This window comes from Ambystoma mexicanum, chromosome 1p (assembly GCF_040938575.1).
Source record: "Ambystoma mexicanum isolate Mex_15411 chromosome 1p, UKY_AmexF1_1, whole genome shotgun sequence".
NCBI lineage: Eukaryota > Metazoa > Chordata > Amphibia > Caudata > Ambystomatidae > Ambystoma > Ambystoma mexicanum.
Window position 1 is genome coordinate 341,034,939 of NC_090921.1, and position 16,112 is coordinate 341,051,050.

Consider the following 16,112-nt stretch of genomic DNA (forward strand, 5'->3'; position numbering starts at 1 on the left):
TGGGTAAACCAAGGTTGTGAAGACTGCCGAGATTCTTGTTTTTCTAATCTAAACCTGTAGGAGTCTGATGCAGTTGATTTTTGCCTACATTCAAATCTCCTGCACATAGTTTATACATTTACAGGGTTTTGCAATGGCTGATAAAAAATGTTTTTTTGGGCAGACATGATATTTTGGTTTTTGTGCATAAGCTGTCTGTGATTTAGTAATATTGCAGTGGCTTTCCCTGCATAAAGCTGGATACCATCTTTGACTAGAGTAACCTTTTCAAATGTATTTAAATACATTTGAGTTTTCAAAACACTTGTTTCTTTCTTGGAATTGTGGGGTTGGACTATATCAATAGGGGGTTTTACATTAGTGGTATTGCAATACCGTAGAATATATAATTCAATTCAAATAATATACCTCACAGTCCATGAGGCAATTAATTTGTGTATCCAAAGTTAACCGGCGTCTATAATCTGGATATGTGCGGGGACCTTTATCTTAAAAAGTCAAGATTAACTCTGCTATGAGCTTTTCAGGTTTGGTAGATTCTCTACTAGTGCTATTTATTGTTCCAAGAAGCCTTCTATGTATCTCCTCCTGATTCCTCGCCTTATATTATTTAGGAATTATTTAACAACTTACCTTTTACACAGGTGTTATATTTAATTAGCTCTTTATTGTTTTGTACTTTTGCATTTTGTTTAGCTTATGTGTGAGTCTCAGAACCATTTACATGCATTGTTCCTGCTTAACAATTAATATACAATTCAAATCCAGTTCTTCCAATGGAAAAAATCCACATCCTCATCATGACTTACTAATATCTCTCAGGATACAGGAATGGGCTGCCTCACAGCGTCATAAATGTAGCACAACAAAAGGCAGAGCACAATCTGGGCAAGGAGAAAAGGACAGTGGCTGTGTATGGCAGAAGTCACTGCTGCCTAGGAAAGGCAGCGCAAGGGCAGATTAAACCAGAGAATGGGGGCCCAGGTATGCCAGGAGCAGGACTCCTGCTGTGTGGGGAGTGGAGCAAGGGTCTAGTAGAATGGAGGCCGGTGGAACAAGACGACGGCTGGTGGTTTCTTGCAGGTATGCAGGAGGCTGCTGAGTGATCTGTGGCATAATGTGATCCTCAGATAGCGGGAACAAGCATATTGGGAACGTGCTTGCCCCTGTGGCTTCTTTGAGTCTTCCCACCAGAAGTGTGGGAGTAACCCCATCTGCGTAGCTGCTCACAAGCCATGCCCCGAAGAATGCTTGGCGTGATCTATGGCATGTCAAAGTATCATCCTTCTTGGGGCAATAGCTAGCACTATTCTTGAAGCCAAGCGCTTTAATCTACCCAGCAGTGTAATACCTCCGTTCCAGAAAGGGAGAGAATGAGTCTGGGAGGACTGACCATCGAGCAACCAGGCAAGTAGAATGTCATTGCTATAGGTGACCACATTTAGGCCAAGTTGGTTTGTCCAGAAGAAACATTTGGATATAAAGTGTAAAACAGCATTGGTTGGTCTGGCTCACATCTCAACAGCATAATCCTGTAGCTCCTGGCCCTCTCCATATATTGATTATATTGGATTATGAACACTAAGAAAAAGATTGAGGTGGCTGAAAACCCTATCCCCAAAAAGCCAAAATCAACATCGGGGATGGATGAAGTTCCTAGCACTCAGGACATTTACTCTATACTTCTTAAAATGGCTCAGGACTTGGGAAAGGTGGCCCAGGATGTGGGAGATGTTAAATCATCAATTTGCAGTTAGGGGGGCATCCAAAAAAGTCTCTCATCTGGACAGCAGAATTACCATCCTGGAAACTGGCTCAGCCTCTATGTCTTCGGAAATCACAGGGAGCTTCAGAGCTTATAACACCTTGAAGGATGAAGTTCAAAAAGGGAAGGAGAAAACCTTGGAACTGGACTTGAAAATAAGGAACAAAAATCTGAGACTTGTGGGAGTCGAGGAAAATGCAAATGAAGATCTATTGAATTTGGTTCTGGAAATTTTGAAGTTCTGCTATGGCTGTGAGCAAATGATCCCTGGAGATATAGACAACATCTACAGGGTGGGGAGAAGCTCTGGCCCACGAGCTAGACATATTTTGATCACACTACTGAACTCGAGGACTAAAGAAGCCATTCTGGGAGCTGCAAGGAAGAAAGGAAACACCTATTTTAAAGGTAAACAAATATTTGTGTATCCTGACTACCCAAGAGAAACTATGATAATCAGGAAATCATTTAAAGAGGCCAAGGATTTGGCGAGACTTCTGGGCATAAAACCTTTCCTAAATAGGGCTAATTTGCTGACTTTGGCTTTTCAAGACGGTGAAAGGAGCACATCTGACCCTAAGGAGGCCATGGCATGGCTGGAGCCATTGAAGGATAAGTGCACTTAGTGTATTTTATTTTTGGCTTTAACATCACCACATTGATTTTGATTTAGTTATTAGATTACCCTTAATTGATTTTTCATGGTTAAAATGGCGCTGAGTTGATAAAATCGTTGAACTTTTAGAACAATCTGATTTTTAAATGAACACTGACCTTCGTGATGTTGAATTCGAGGCTTTCTGTGCAGTGCAGAGGGATTAGAGGAAAGCACCTGCTAACATGCCTAATGCGTGCCCTCTATGTGCTTTCAGGAAGTGGGATGCTCTGTTCGCATTTCGTATAATAATGCGAACATAAACCCGACGGCTCAGGTAATTCCGCAAAGGATCTACAAGGCGTTAGTGCTGCCGGGTCCCTGTGCATATCGTCGGGTGGCTACTTCGCTTTATGGACGGATCGCAATGCACACACCCGTCAGGTGAGATTCAATGTGTGTGGAGACTGTGGATTGATTTTTCTATGTCTGGGAGAAAAACGTTTGAATACGTTTTAGAAGTGAAGAACATTTGGCTGAATCTCCGAGAAAGTCTGTAGGTTTAGGGACCCACTTTTCCTCGAACTTGTTAATTCATGAGAGCAGATGCTCACGCCACAATACAGCCACATTCAGATGAATGGGGGAGTCAGGAAACAGCATATCTATTTTTGGACCCTTTTATGGAAACGTGCGTAAGGGTGCAATGTGTCATTGCCTGAGGCAGATATTGCTTGCAGAGTGCCAATCTACATGGATACTCTGCATGAAATTACCACCTTCCGTGAAGAAAATGTCCACGCACATGCTATTCCACCTCTATAGACATTAAAAGAATGCACACTCCTCAAAGCTGCTGGACTTGTTGCTAAAAAACGCCCAACTCCCCTAAAGCTCTTTGAAGCTGCTGCCAGCCACACATGAGTTGTGTGCTTAAACTGACTATAATTGGAAGACTGCTTTTCTTGCACCTTTCCTTTTCTCACGCAAACAATTACTCTTGCCGGCTTTTGAATGGCTGTGATTAAACTGAGCATGTGGACCCTCGCAGTAGAGCTGGACATTGCAATCCCATTCGACCACACGTTAGTTGGTTTGTTCATGAATATGATGACCAATGAAAGCAAATACTATGCGGTGGAGGGAAGACTTCAGTTTGACATTACAGCAGTGTAATATGACTGCAGGCACCGTGGATCGACAGTCCTGCCCATCCCTCTGTTCTCCTGAATGGTCGTGCCTCGTGCACCACAATCCAGCTAACCTTGCCACGTTGATCCTGTCTGCATCATCTGCTGACCTCAGCCTTGCTGGCTTATCCATAGTCTTGTTGTATTTCTTTGCAGGGGAATCTGAATGTGTGGTGCTCTCGGATAAGAGTGGATTTCTGTGGGAGTGGTTTGTTTCCAGTGATTTCTGATGTTCACTGATGTTTTCATTTTGCTATGACCACGAAATGGGGGTTACATGACATGAGGATGCTGGGGTAATACCCCCAGTCTGAAATGTGAAAACTACTTTCTGGTGAAGTGTGTGTCATCTATGACCGTATAGAGTGACAACCAGTTTTTATTTATATATTCATTTCTGCATAGAGGTTATTACCTTTTGAGGAGGTGGGGTCCTCATTTGATGTGAATACCAATGCAGAATTGCGAAATTCATTTCGATATCACCGATCTACTAATCATACATTACCTGGTTCTGCGCTGGAACTTCACAAGAAACATTTATTTACTTCTTTATTTATTTATTTATTTTATTTATGAATCTTGTATAATTTTTTTTATATATTTTTTTTAATTATTTCGAAGTTTTTGGAACTTGTTGGTATTGTTAGCTGTTCGTTTACTGTTATATCTTAACCGGTTAGAACTGCATATCTCCCTCTTTAATATATTCTTAACATGGATGGCTTTAGAGTTATGGATTACAATCTACAGCGTCATAGTCTATACAATATCCCTAGCTAAACAACATTAGGGCCAAAGTCAGTCATGTCATTGCTATGTGTCTTCCCCAGAATAGATGCCTTTACTGTAGGTGTTTCCACGCTCAGGGTGTGCATAGCTTTCCTGGTGTGAGTTCCTATACGTTGGGGTGGGGGTGATGATGGCTCTGTCCACTCATGGTTCGTTTGGGCTATCAAGTCGATGTGTGGGAGGGGGGGTGATGGAATACGCAGGTAAACAGTGATGGGATATCTCCTGTGTTCTCCCCACGATTATACATAAGAATGAGATCTCATTGTAGTATATGATATTCTAGTAATGCTAGCCCTCAATGTGGAGCCCAAAATTACATAAAATGTATCTTATAATATAGGCCGATTAGTCTGCATGAGTATCTTATTAACTAAGAGACAGTCTCCCTTCAACATACATTCCACTCTCTCTCTCGGGATTTACCATTCTCATCTCCATTTCCCTGCGGCTTCCATCCATTTCCTTTGGTGGCTTTGGATTTAACAAAAGACCATGCTTAATTAGATACATGTTATAAGCGTAGAAGTATACGCGGAAGTAATGTAGTAATGAAGAAATTGGTACAGTTAGTCATGGGCTGGGCGTAATTTTTATTTTTTATTTTTATTTATTTATTTTTACACTTGTCTTTTCATGGTTAATGTTTTGCATGATCTATTAGTATCTCTTGCAAGTCTTAGACATTTTTCAGGAATGTTTATAATTAATTACTAATGTTCTTTCTCAAATTTATTCAATTATATTTAAGGTTCATTAATTCAAATATAGTCGTCGCTATGTTTGCATAAGGACGTATAGAAGAAAAACTTGAATAATTCTGAGGTGGAGGTTTAATGTTTGCTGAAATGCATTGCTATTTATAATATGGTATATCTTGGAAAACGGAGATCAGTGGTGGTTGGATTGACTTTCATGTTGGTCCAGATGTCGGGGTGAGGAGACTGCATATGGACACGAGCTGAGAATGTGAGATTGCATGACAACACGGAATTTGACCCGTGCACCACCATTGATTCTAGTACTTAAATGCAATAACTCGAATATACACTCAAGGATTCGGTTGTTACTGGAATGATGATAGGCGGGTCTGAAAGAAAGGGGAATGAGATTGTTGGGTTTGAGTGGTGCTGTTAACATCTGCTGCTAAAATGGGGGAATTGTGGCTACCTGAGTTTGATTTGGTTGATATGGTCTGAGTATCATAGAGTTTATATAGTCGTTGAGTTTTTATAGCTATTGGTGTGAATGAGGGGGAGTGTCTTTAATGTGATTAATGAGTTTTGAATCTGATATTGAAGTGGTGATGTTTGTCTAATATATGGGTTTTTGGCTGTTTGTATATTAGTTTAAAATGTTCATTAGTTTATAGGAGAGGTGTCCAGGACACTGGACTGGTTAAAATGTTATACATAGTTTGTCAAATATTTCTGTTGTTGCTGACTTGCTTCTATTTCAGAAGGGGGGGGTTCAGGTACACATCTGATTGTCGTTTGTCTGGGTTTCTACGTTTGACCGAGACATTTTTCATTGGCAATTTTAACATGAATGTAAGGGTGAAGGGAATGGCCAGTGACCTACGTGTGGTTACATGGAACGTTAATGGATTAAACAATTCCAAAAAAAGAATGAAGGTTATGACCTATTTAAGAGAATTGAAAAGTGACATTTGTTTTATTCAGGAAACACATCTTCTTAAAGATGAAGTTGGAAACCTTAAGAAAGGTTGGGTTGGGAGGGTCTACGGCTCCTCCTTCTCCACGCGGTCAAGGGGAGTGGCGATATTGATTCGAAGAAATTTGCCAATAAAGGTATTGCGTGAATGGTCAGATCGGGAAGGAAGAATGGTGGCACTACTGGTTAATATCCAGGGGTGTATTGTGGCTTTGTGTAATATTTATGCCCCATCTGTAGATGATGGGTCATTCTATAGGAAAGTAGCTCAATCGTTACAAGATTTAGGTACAGATAATATTATTCTGGGTGGTGATTTTAATACTGTTTTGAATAAAGATTTGGATAGAAGTGTATCAGTGAAGAGTAAGCAGACTGACCGTCACTATCTATCTTTAAAAAACCTGCTTCAGGAACATGCCCTACAAGATTGTTGGAGGTTGGAACACCCGTCTACTAAAGAATATAGTTTCTACTAAGGGGCACATTCGGTTTATTCTAGACTAGATATGTTATTGACAGCTGGGAAAATGACCGAGAATCATAGGACAAGTGAAATTGGTACTATTCTTCTGACTGACCACGCACATGTAACAATGTGTATTAAAATGGTTTGTGAGAAGCAGACACATTATACTTGGAGAATGAATACTGCAGTTTTACAAATGGTTGAGGAAGTGCAAAAAATGAGGACCGAAATAGAATTTTACATATCTGAAAATCACACGGGCGATTTGAGGCCAGAGATTGTATGGGAAGCCTTCAAACGTACCATGCATGGCTATATGATTAATTTAACGTCTGGTTTAAATAAGAAATATGTTACTAGACAAAAGGACCTGGAAATGAGAATTAGTGTTTTGTCTAAGAGGATAATGGCAGATCCCTGTGACTTGGTTGGTATGGCCGAAATGTTGAAATTGAAAAGGGAACTGAAGAATATAATTGAGGAGCGGACGGAACGGAAATACCACAACTTGAAATGTGTGTATTTTGAGAAAGGAGAGAAGTGTGACCGATGGCTGGCCTACAGGCTGAATCGGAACTTTCTATTGCGTCAATCCAAGACAAAGATGGACGGATCACCTTCCATCCGGAAGAGATCAACAACATCTTTCAGGACTATTATGTTGATTTATACCGGAAAGAATCCGATAGGTCTATTGGGGGTGAAGACTTTCTTGAGAAGGTGAATGTTTCGAGACTTTCGGATGATGATTCTCAGCTACTTGAGGCGGAGTTGACATTGGATGAGATCAGATCAAAGGGGCTATTAATAGATTGAATGTGGGAAAGTCGCCAGGGCCTGATGGCTTTCCGGTTGAGTTTTACAAGCTGTTGCCGGACTCGGCCCTTGAATTGCTAAAGGACGTATATGTGGCTTCTTTGGCAAATGGTCTTTTACCGACCACTACTAGACACGCAACGGTTTCTGTTTTTCCTAAGAAGGGGAAGGATGAGACACTTCCAGCGAGTTATAGGCCGATTAGTCTTATTAACACGGATAATAAGATTCTGGCAAAGGTCTTGGCTATTAGACTGGAAAATCTTCTACCGGCCCTGATCAATGAGAATCAGTCGGGATTTGTGAAATGTAGGAAGACATCAAGTAATATTAGAAGGCTGTTTCACACGATCGATAAAGCAACTGATCCGTTTGATGGAGCAGCGGTCTTCTCGTTGGATGTGGAGAAGGCGTTTGATCGAGTGGATTGGGCATTCCTCTTTTTGGTTCTTGGAAAAATGGGATTTGGGGCAAAATACAGACAATGGATTAGGCTACTATATTCAGATCCTACAGCTGAAGTTAACACCAATGGTAGACGTTCGGCTTCTTTCAAATTGGAAAGAGGGACAAGACAGGGGTGTCCTCTTTCCCCATTGCTATTTGTTATTGCGATTGAGCCCCTGGCAGCTATGATTAGAGATGATCCCTGTATAAAAGGACTGTTGTGTTGGAGAAGGCAACAAAGAATATGGTTATATGCTGGTGATATTCTTCTGGTTCTCTGAGACTTGGAACAGTCACTACCAATTCTAATGGAAATTTTGAGATTATTTCAAACCGTCTCTGGATATAAAGTAAATTGGACCAAGTCGGAGGTGATGCCCCTGGTACCTTGCTGTAATAAACGTTATGTGTCTAATCTAGGGTTTAGATGGTGCCCGGATAAAATGAAGTATCTTGGTATCTGGATTACTCAAAAGATTAGTGATTTGGTGAGGGTGAACATGAATACAATTTGTAAGGATTTTCAAAACGATCGGGAACGTTGGAGTTTATTAAGTCTTTCACTATGGGGGAAGGTTAATGCTTTAAAGATGGTATCGACCCTCAGGATCAACTATATCTTGAGTATGATCCCACTGAATATAGATACTCGGTACTGGAAGGAATTGGACAGTAATATTTAAGGTTTTCTGTGGGACAAGAAACCACCTAGATTGAGCTTATGGAAACTACAATTATCAGTGGAGAAAGGTGGACTAGGAGTGCCGAACTTTAGAGCCTATCACCTTTATTTGTGACTTCATAATTGATTTCTTGGCACCGATACCTGATGAATGGGCTGTGGCGGAAGCAAGTTGTAATGGTCCTCTGTCACCGAGAGCCTTATTGACTAAAGAATCAAGAGTGAAGAGTGTGAAGGACCCATTGACTGTCTGTCTGAGAAACTCCTGGAAGAAATTCAATGGTTTGCTGGGTGTGGATGCATGTAGAGATCCTGGTGCGTCATTGTGGTTGAATCCCTCTATTAGATTGGAAAATAAGACGCTATTCTGGGCAGACTGGTTTTTGGGTGGTGTGAGTTGGATTGATGATTTATTTAAGGAGGGGAAATGGATGAGTGCTAGAGAGTTGCAACAACAATTTCATATTGAACATTTCAGGTTTTCGGATTACAGGAAATTGAAGATTGCAGTTGGTGAGATTGATTTCCAGGCGAGTTTGAATTTGGATTTTCTTACAAGAAAGTCGTTGGTAGGTGAAGGTGGCTTAGCTAGCCGGGTGTACAAACAAATAGTGAGTGAATATAAAGACAATGTTCAGCTCAGAGACGAGTGGAGTCGAAGAAGTGGCTCTGAAATTACAGTGGAGACATGGACAAGGATGTGTGCAAATGTCAAATTTTGTTCCCTGGGTTTGACTGAGAAAACGAGACAAATAAAGATATTAAACAGGGTTTATTGGACACCTGAAAGATTATGGAAGCGAGGTTTGAAAGATGACTCTGAGTGTTGGGCTTGTATTTGTGAACCTGGTACACTGGAACATATGATGTGGGATTGTAGGAAGGTGTGTGAATTTTGGAATGAGATTGGTGTGGTGATGGAAAAGGTCTTGGATGAACCGATAGGTCTTGATTTTGAGACCTTAATACTGGGAAATGATGCTACCTTAGACATACTCACTCAAAGCCAAAAGAAGTGGTTATTTAGGGGAGCCATGATGGGAAATAAAATCATCCTTAGGAATTGGAAATCTGACATTTCTTTAAAAAAAGAGGACTGGTTGATAGAAATGCTTGATCTGGCGGATGTGGAAAAATGTATATATAGGAAACAAGGCAAGAATGGGTTGTTTATGAAAATTTGGGGCAAATTTCTGACATTGTATTGATTCTGACAATTTCATATTATATGATGTGTACCTGGCAAAGGGGGGGTATTTATGTGTTTGTAATTATGTATATAGTTTTTTCTACGAATTTCTTTGTTATTTCATGTTTTGTTGTTATAAGTAAAATGAAAATAAAACAGGAAAAAAAAATCTCAACATTAATTCTGAATGCTTGTGAAAGTAAGGAAAAAACACGTTTACATGTTTTTACGTATGCACTGTGTAAATTCTATGTGAACATTACAAATGTTGCATTGTAAATAATGTTTTTGATAACACTATTAGAAAAGCAGTGGTAATGTGGTACATGTTGGGAATGCATGTTGTAGTGTGGTATATGTTGGGAATGCATATCTTGTAATAACTTTTGATGTAGGAGATGTTTGCCTTGTTTGATGTATTGTAGCATTTATATGCTCTTTAAAAACGGTCAAATCTACTTAAATTTGTTACTTTTGGCATACCTTTTGCATACGTTGATCCTGTCTGCATCATCTGCTGACCTCAGCCTTGCTGGCTTATCCATAGTCTTGTTGTATTTCTTTGCAGGGGAATCTGAATGTGTGGTGCTCTCGGATAAGAGTGGATTTCTGTGGGAGTGGTTTGTTTCCAGTGATTTCTGATGTTCACTGATGTTTTCATTTTGCTATGACCACGAAATGGGGGTTACATGACATGAGGATGCTGGGGTAATACCCCCAGTCTGAAATGTGAAAACTACTTTCTGGTGAAGTGTGTGTCATCTATGACCGTATAGAGTGACAACCAGTTTTTATTTATATATTCATTTCTGCATAGAGGTTATTACCTTTTGAGGAGGTGGGGTCCTCATTTGATGTGAATACCAATGCAGAATTGCGAAATTCATTTCGATATCACCGATCTACTAATCATACATTACCTGGTTCTGCGCTGGAACTTCACAAGAAACATTTATTTACTTCTTTATTTATTTATTTATTTTATTTATGAATCTTGTATAATTTTTTTTATATATTTTTTTTTAATTATTTCGAAGTTTTTGGAACTTGTTGGTATTGTTAGCTGTTCGTTTACTGTTATATCTTAACCGGTTAGAACTGCATATCTCCCTCTTTAATATATTCTTAACATGGATGGCTTTAGAGTTATGGATTACAATCTACAGCGTCATAGTCTATACAATATCCCTAGCTAAACAACATTAGGGCCAAAGTCAGTCATGTCATTGCTATGTGTCTTCCCCAGAATAGATGCCTTTACTGTAGGTGTTTCCACGCTCAGGGTGTGCATAGCTTTCCTGGTGTGAGTTCCTATACGTTGGGGTGGGGGTGATGATGGCTCTGTCCACTCATGGTTCGTTTGGGCTATCAAGTCGATGTGTGGGAGGGGGGGTGATGGAATACGCAGGTAAACAGTGATGGGATATCTCCTGTGTTCTCCCCACGATTATACATAAGAATGAGATCTCATTGTAGTATATGATATTCTAGTAATGCTAGCCCTCAATGTGGAGCCCAAAATTACATAAAATGTATCTTATAATATAGGCCGATTACTCTGCATGAGTATCTTATTAACTAAGAGACAGTCTCCCTTCAACATACATTCCACTCTCTCTCTCGGGATTTACCATTCTCATCTCCATTTCCCTGCGGCTTCCATCCATTTCCTTTGGTGGCTTTGGATTTAACAAAAGACCATGCTTAATTAGATACATGTTATAAGCGTAGAAGTATACGCGGAAGTAATGTAGTAATGAAGAAATTGGTACAGTTAGTCATGGGCTGGGCGTAATTTTTATTTTTTATTTTTATTTATTTATTTTTACACTTGTCTTTTCATGGTTAATGTTTTGCATGATCTATTAGTATCTCTTGCAAGTCTTAGACATTTTTCAGGAATGTTTATAATTAATTACTAATGTTCTTTCTCAAATTTATTCAATTATATTTAAGGTTCATTAATTCAAATATAGTCGTCGCTATGTTTGCATAAGGACGTATAGAAGAAAAACTTGAATAATTCTGAGGTGGAGGTTTAATGTTTGCTGAAATGCATTGCTATTTATAATATGGTATATCTTGGAAAACGGAGATCAGTGGTGGTCGGATTGACTTTCATGTTGGTCCAGATGTCGGGGTGAGGAGACTGCATATGGACACGAGCTGAGAATGTGAGATTGCATGACAACACGGAATTTGACCCGTGCACCACCATTGATTCTAGTACTTAAATGCAATAACTCGAATATACACTCAAGGATTCGGTTGTTACTGGAATGATGATAGGCGGGTCTGAAAGAAAGGGGAATGAGATTGTTGGGTTTGAGTGGTGCTGTTAACATCTGCTGCTAAAATGGGGGAATTGTGGCTACCTGAGTTTGATTTGGTTGATATGGTCTGAGTATCATAGAGTTTATATAGTCGTTGAGTTTTTATAGCTATTGGTGTGAATGAGGGGGAGTGTCTTTAATGTGATTAATGAGTTTTGAATCTGATATTGAAGTGGTGATGTTTGTCTAATATATGGGTTTTTGGCTGTTTGTATATTAGTTTAAAATGTTCATTAGTTTATAGGAGAGGTGTCCAGGACACTGGACTGGTTAAAATGTTATACATAGTTTGTCAAATATTTCTGTTGTTGCTGACTTGCTTCTATTTCAGAAGGGGGGGGTTCAGGTACACATCTGATTGTCGTTTGTCTGGGTTTCTACGTTTGACCGAGACATTTTTCATTGGCAATTTTAACATGAATGTAAGGGTGAAGGGAATGGCCAGTGACCTACGTGTGGTTACATGGAACGTTAATGGATTAAACAATTCCAAAAAAGAATGAAGGTTATGACCTATTTAAGAGAATTGAAAAGTGACATTTGTTTTATTCAGGAAACACATCTTCTTAAAGATGAAGTTGGAAACCTTAAGAAAGGTTGGGTTGGGAGGGTCTACGGCTCCTCCTTCTCCACGCGGTCAAGGGGAGTGGCGATATTGATTCGAAGAAATTTGCCAATAAAGGTATTGCGTGAATGGTCAGATCGGGAAGGAAGAATGGTGGCACTACTGGTTAATATCCAGGGGTGTATTGTGGCTTTGTGTAATATTTATGCCCCATCTGTAGATGATGGGTCATTCTATAGGAAAGTAGCTCAATCGTTACAAGATTTAGGTACAGATAATATTATTCTGGGTGGTGATTTTAATACTGTTTTGAATAAAGATTTGGATAGAAGTGTATCAGTGAAGAGTAAGCAGACTGACCGTCACTATCTATCTTTAAAAAACCTGCTTCAGGAACATGCCCTACAAGATTGTTGGAGGTTGGAACACCCGTCTACTAAAGAATATAGTTTCTACTAAGGGGCACATTCGGTTTATTCTAGACTAGATATGTTATTGACAGCTGGGAAAATGACCGAGAATCATAGGACAAGTGAAATTGGTACTATTCTTCTGACTGACCACGCACATGTAACAATGTGTATTAAAATGGTTTGTGAGAAGCAGACACATTATACTTGGAGAATGAATACTGCAGTTTTACAAATGGTTGAGGAAGTGCAAAAAATGAGGACCGAAATAGAATTTTACATATCTGAAAATCACACGGGCGATTTGAGGCCAGAGATTGTATGGGAAGCCTTCAAACGTACCATGCATGGCTATATGATTAATTTAACGTCTGGTTTAAATAAGAAATATGTTACTAGACAAAAGGACCTGGAAATGAGAATTAGTGTTTTGTCTAAGAGGATAATGGCAGATCCCTGTGACTTGGTTGGTATGGCCGAAATGTTGAAATTGAAAAGGGAACTGAAGAATATAATTGAGGAGCGGACGGAACGGAAATACCACAACTTGAAATGTGTGTATTTTGAGAAAGGAGAGAAGTGTGACCGATGGCTGGCCTACAGGCTGAATCGGAACTTTCTATTGCGTCAATCCAAGACAAAGATGGACGGATCACCTTCCATCCGGAAGAGATCAACAACATCTTTCAGGACTATTATGTTGATTTATACCGGAAAGAATCCGATAGGTCTATTGGGGGTGAAGACTTTCTTGAGAAGGTGAATGTTTCGAGACTTTCGGATGATGATTCTCAGCTACTTGAGGCGGAGTTGACATTGGATGAGATCAGATCAAAGGGGCTATTAATAGATTGAATGTGGGAAAGTCGCCAGGGCCTGATGGCTTTCCGGTTGAGTTTTACAAGCTGTTGCCGGACTCGGCCCTTGAATTGCTAAAGGACGTATATGTGGCTTCTTTGGCAAATGGTCTTTTACCGACCACTACTAGACACGCAACGGTTTCTGTTTTTCCTAAGAAGGGGAAGGATGAGACACTTCCAGCGAGTTATAGGCCGATTAGTCTTATTAACACGGATAATAAGATTCTGGCAAAGGTCTTGGCTATTAGACTGGAAAATCTTCTACCGGCCCTGATCAATGAGAATCAGTCGGGATTTGTGAAATGTAGGAAGACATCAAGTAATATTAGAAGGCTGTTTCACACGATCGATAAAGCAACTGATCCGTTTGATGGAGCAGCGGTCTTCTCGTTGGATGTGGAGAAGGCGTTTGATCGAGTGGATTGGGCATTCCTCTTTTTGGTTCTTGGAAAAATGGGATTTGGGGCAAAATACAGACAATGGATTAGGCTACTATATTCAGATCCTACAGCTGAAGTTAACACCAATGGTAGACGTTCGGCTTCTTTCAAATTGGAAAGAGGGACAAGACAGGGGTGTCCTCTTTCCCCATTGCTATTTGTTATTGCGATTGAGCCCCTGGCAGCTATGATTAGAGATGATCCCTGTATAAAAGGACTGTTGTGTTGGAGAAGGCAACAAAGAATATGGTTATATGCTGATGATATTCTTCTGGTTCTCTGAGACTTGGAATAGTCACTACCAATTCTAATGGAAATTTTGAGATTATTTCAAACCGTCTCTGGATATAAAGTAAATTGGACCAAGTCGGAGGTGATGCCCCTGGTACCTTGCTGTAATAAACGTTATGTGTCTAATCTAGGGTTTAGATGGTGCCCGGATAAAATGAAGTATCTTGGTATCTGGATTACTCAAAAGATTAGTGATTTGGTGAGGGTGAACATGAATACAATTTGTAAGGATTTTCAAAACGATCTGGAACGTTGGAGTTTATTAAGTCTTTCACTATGGGGGAAGGTTAATGCTTTAAAGATGGTATCGACCCTCAGGATCAACTATATCTTGAGTATGATCCCACTGAATATAGATACTCGGTACTGGAAGGAATTGGACAGTAATATTTAAGGTTTTCTGTGGGACAAGAAACCACCTAGATTGAGCTTATGGAAACTACAATTATCAGTGGAGAAAGGTGGACTAGGAGTGCCGAACTTTAGAGCCTATCACCTTTATTTGTGACTTCATAATTGATTTCTTGGCACCGATACCTGATGAATGGGCTGTGGCGGAAGCAAGTTGTAATGGTCCTCTGTCACCGAGAGCCTTATTGACTAAAGAATCAAGAGTGAAGAGTGTGAAGGACCCATTGACTGTCTGTCTGAGAAACTCCTGGAAGAAATTCAATGGTTTGCTGGGTGTGGATGCATGTAGAGATCCTGGTGCGTCATTGTGGTTGAATCCCTCTATTAGATTGGAAAATAAGACGCTATTCTGGGCAGACTGGTTTTTGGGTGGTGTGAGTTGGATTGATGATTTATTTAAGGAGGGGAAATGGATGAGTGCTAGAGAGTTGCAACAACAATTTCATATTGAACATTTCAGGTTTTCGGATTACAGGAAATTGAAGATTGCAGTTGGTGAGATTGATTTCCAGGCGAGTTTGAATTTGGATTTTCTTACAAGAAAGTCGTTGGTAGGTGAAGGTGGCTTAGCTAGCCGGGTGTACAAACAAATAGTGAGTGAATATAAAGACAATGTTCAGCTCAGAGACGAGTGGAGTCGAAGAAGTGGCTCTGAAATTACAGTGGAGACATGGACAAGGATGTGTGCAAATGTCAAATTTTGTTCCCTGGGTTTGACTGAGAAAACGAGACAAATAAAGATATTAAACAGGGTTTATTGGACACCTGAAAGATTATGGAAGCGAGGTTTGAAAGATGACTCTGAGTGTTGGGCTTGTATTTGTGAACCTGGTACACTGGAACATATGATGTGGGATTGTAGGAAGGTGTGTGAATTTTGGAATGAGATTGGTGTGGTGATGGAAAAGGTCTTGGATGAACCGATAGGTCTTGATTTTGAGACCTTAATACTGGGAAATGATGCTACCTTAGACATACTCACTCAAAGCCAAAAGAAGTGGTTATTTAGGGGAGCCATGATGGGAAATAAAATCATCCTTAGGAATTGGAAATCTGACATTTCTTTAAAAAAAGAGGACTGGTTGATAGAAATGCTTGATCTGGCGGATGTGGAAAAATGTATATATAGGAAACAAGGCAAGAATGGGTTGTTTATGAAAATTTGGGGCAAATTTCTGACATT

The 16,112-nt window shown here is 39.9% G+C and overlaps 1 protein-coding gene across 1 annotated transcript in view; it reads left to right on the plus strand.

Annotated features, from left to right (window-relative positions):
• The window catches only part of LOC138569897 (guanine nucleotide-binding protein subunit alpha-15-like), a 383,219-nt gene that overhangs the window by 44,190 nt on the left and 322,917 nt on the right, over positions 1 to 16,112 (plus strand). The window lies entirely within an intron of this gene.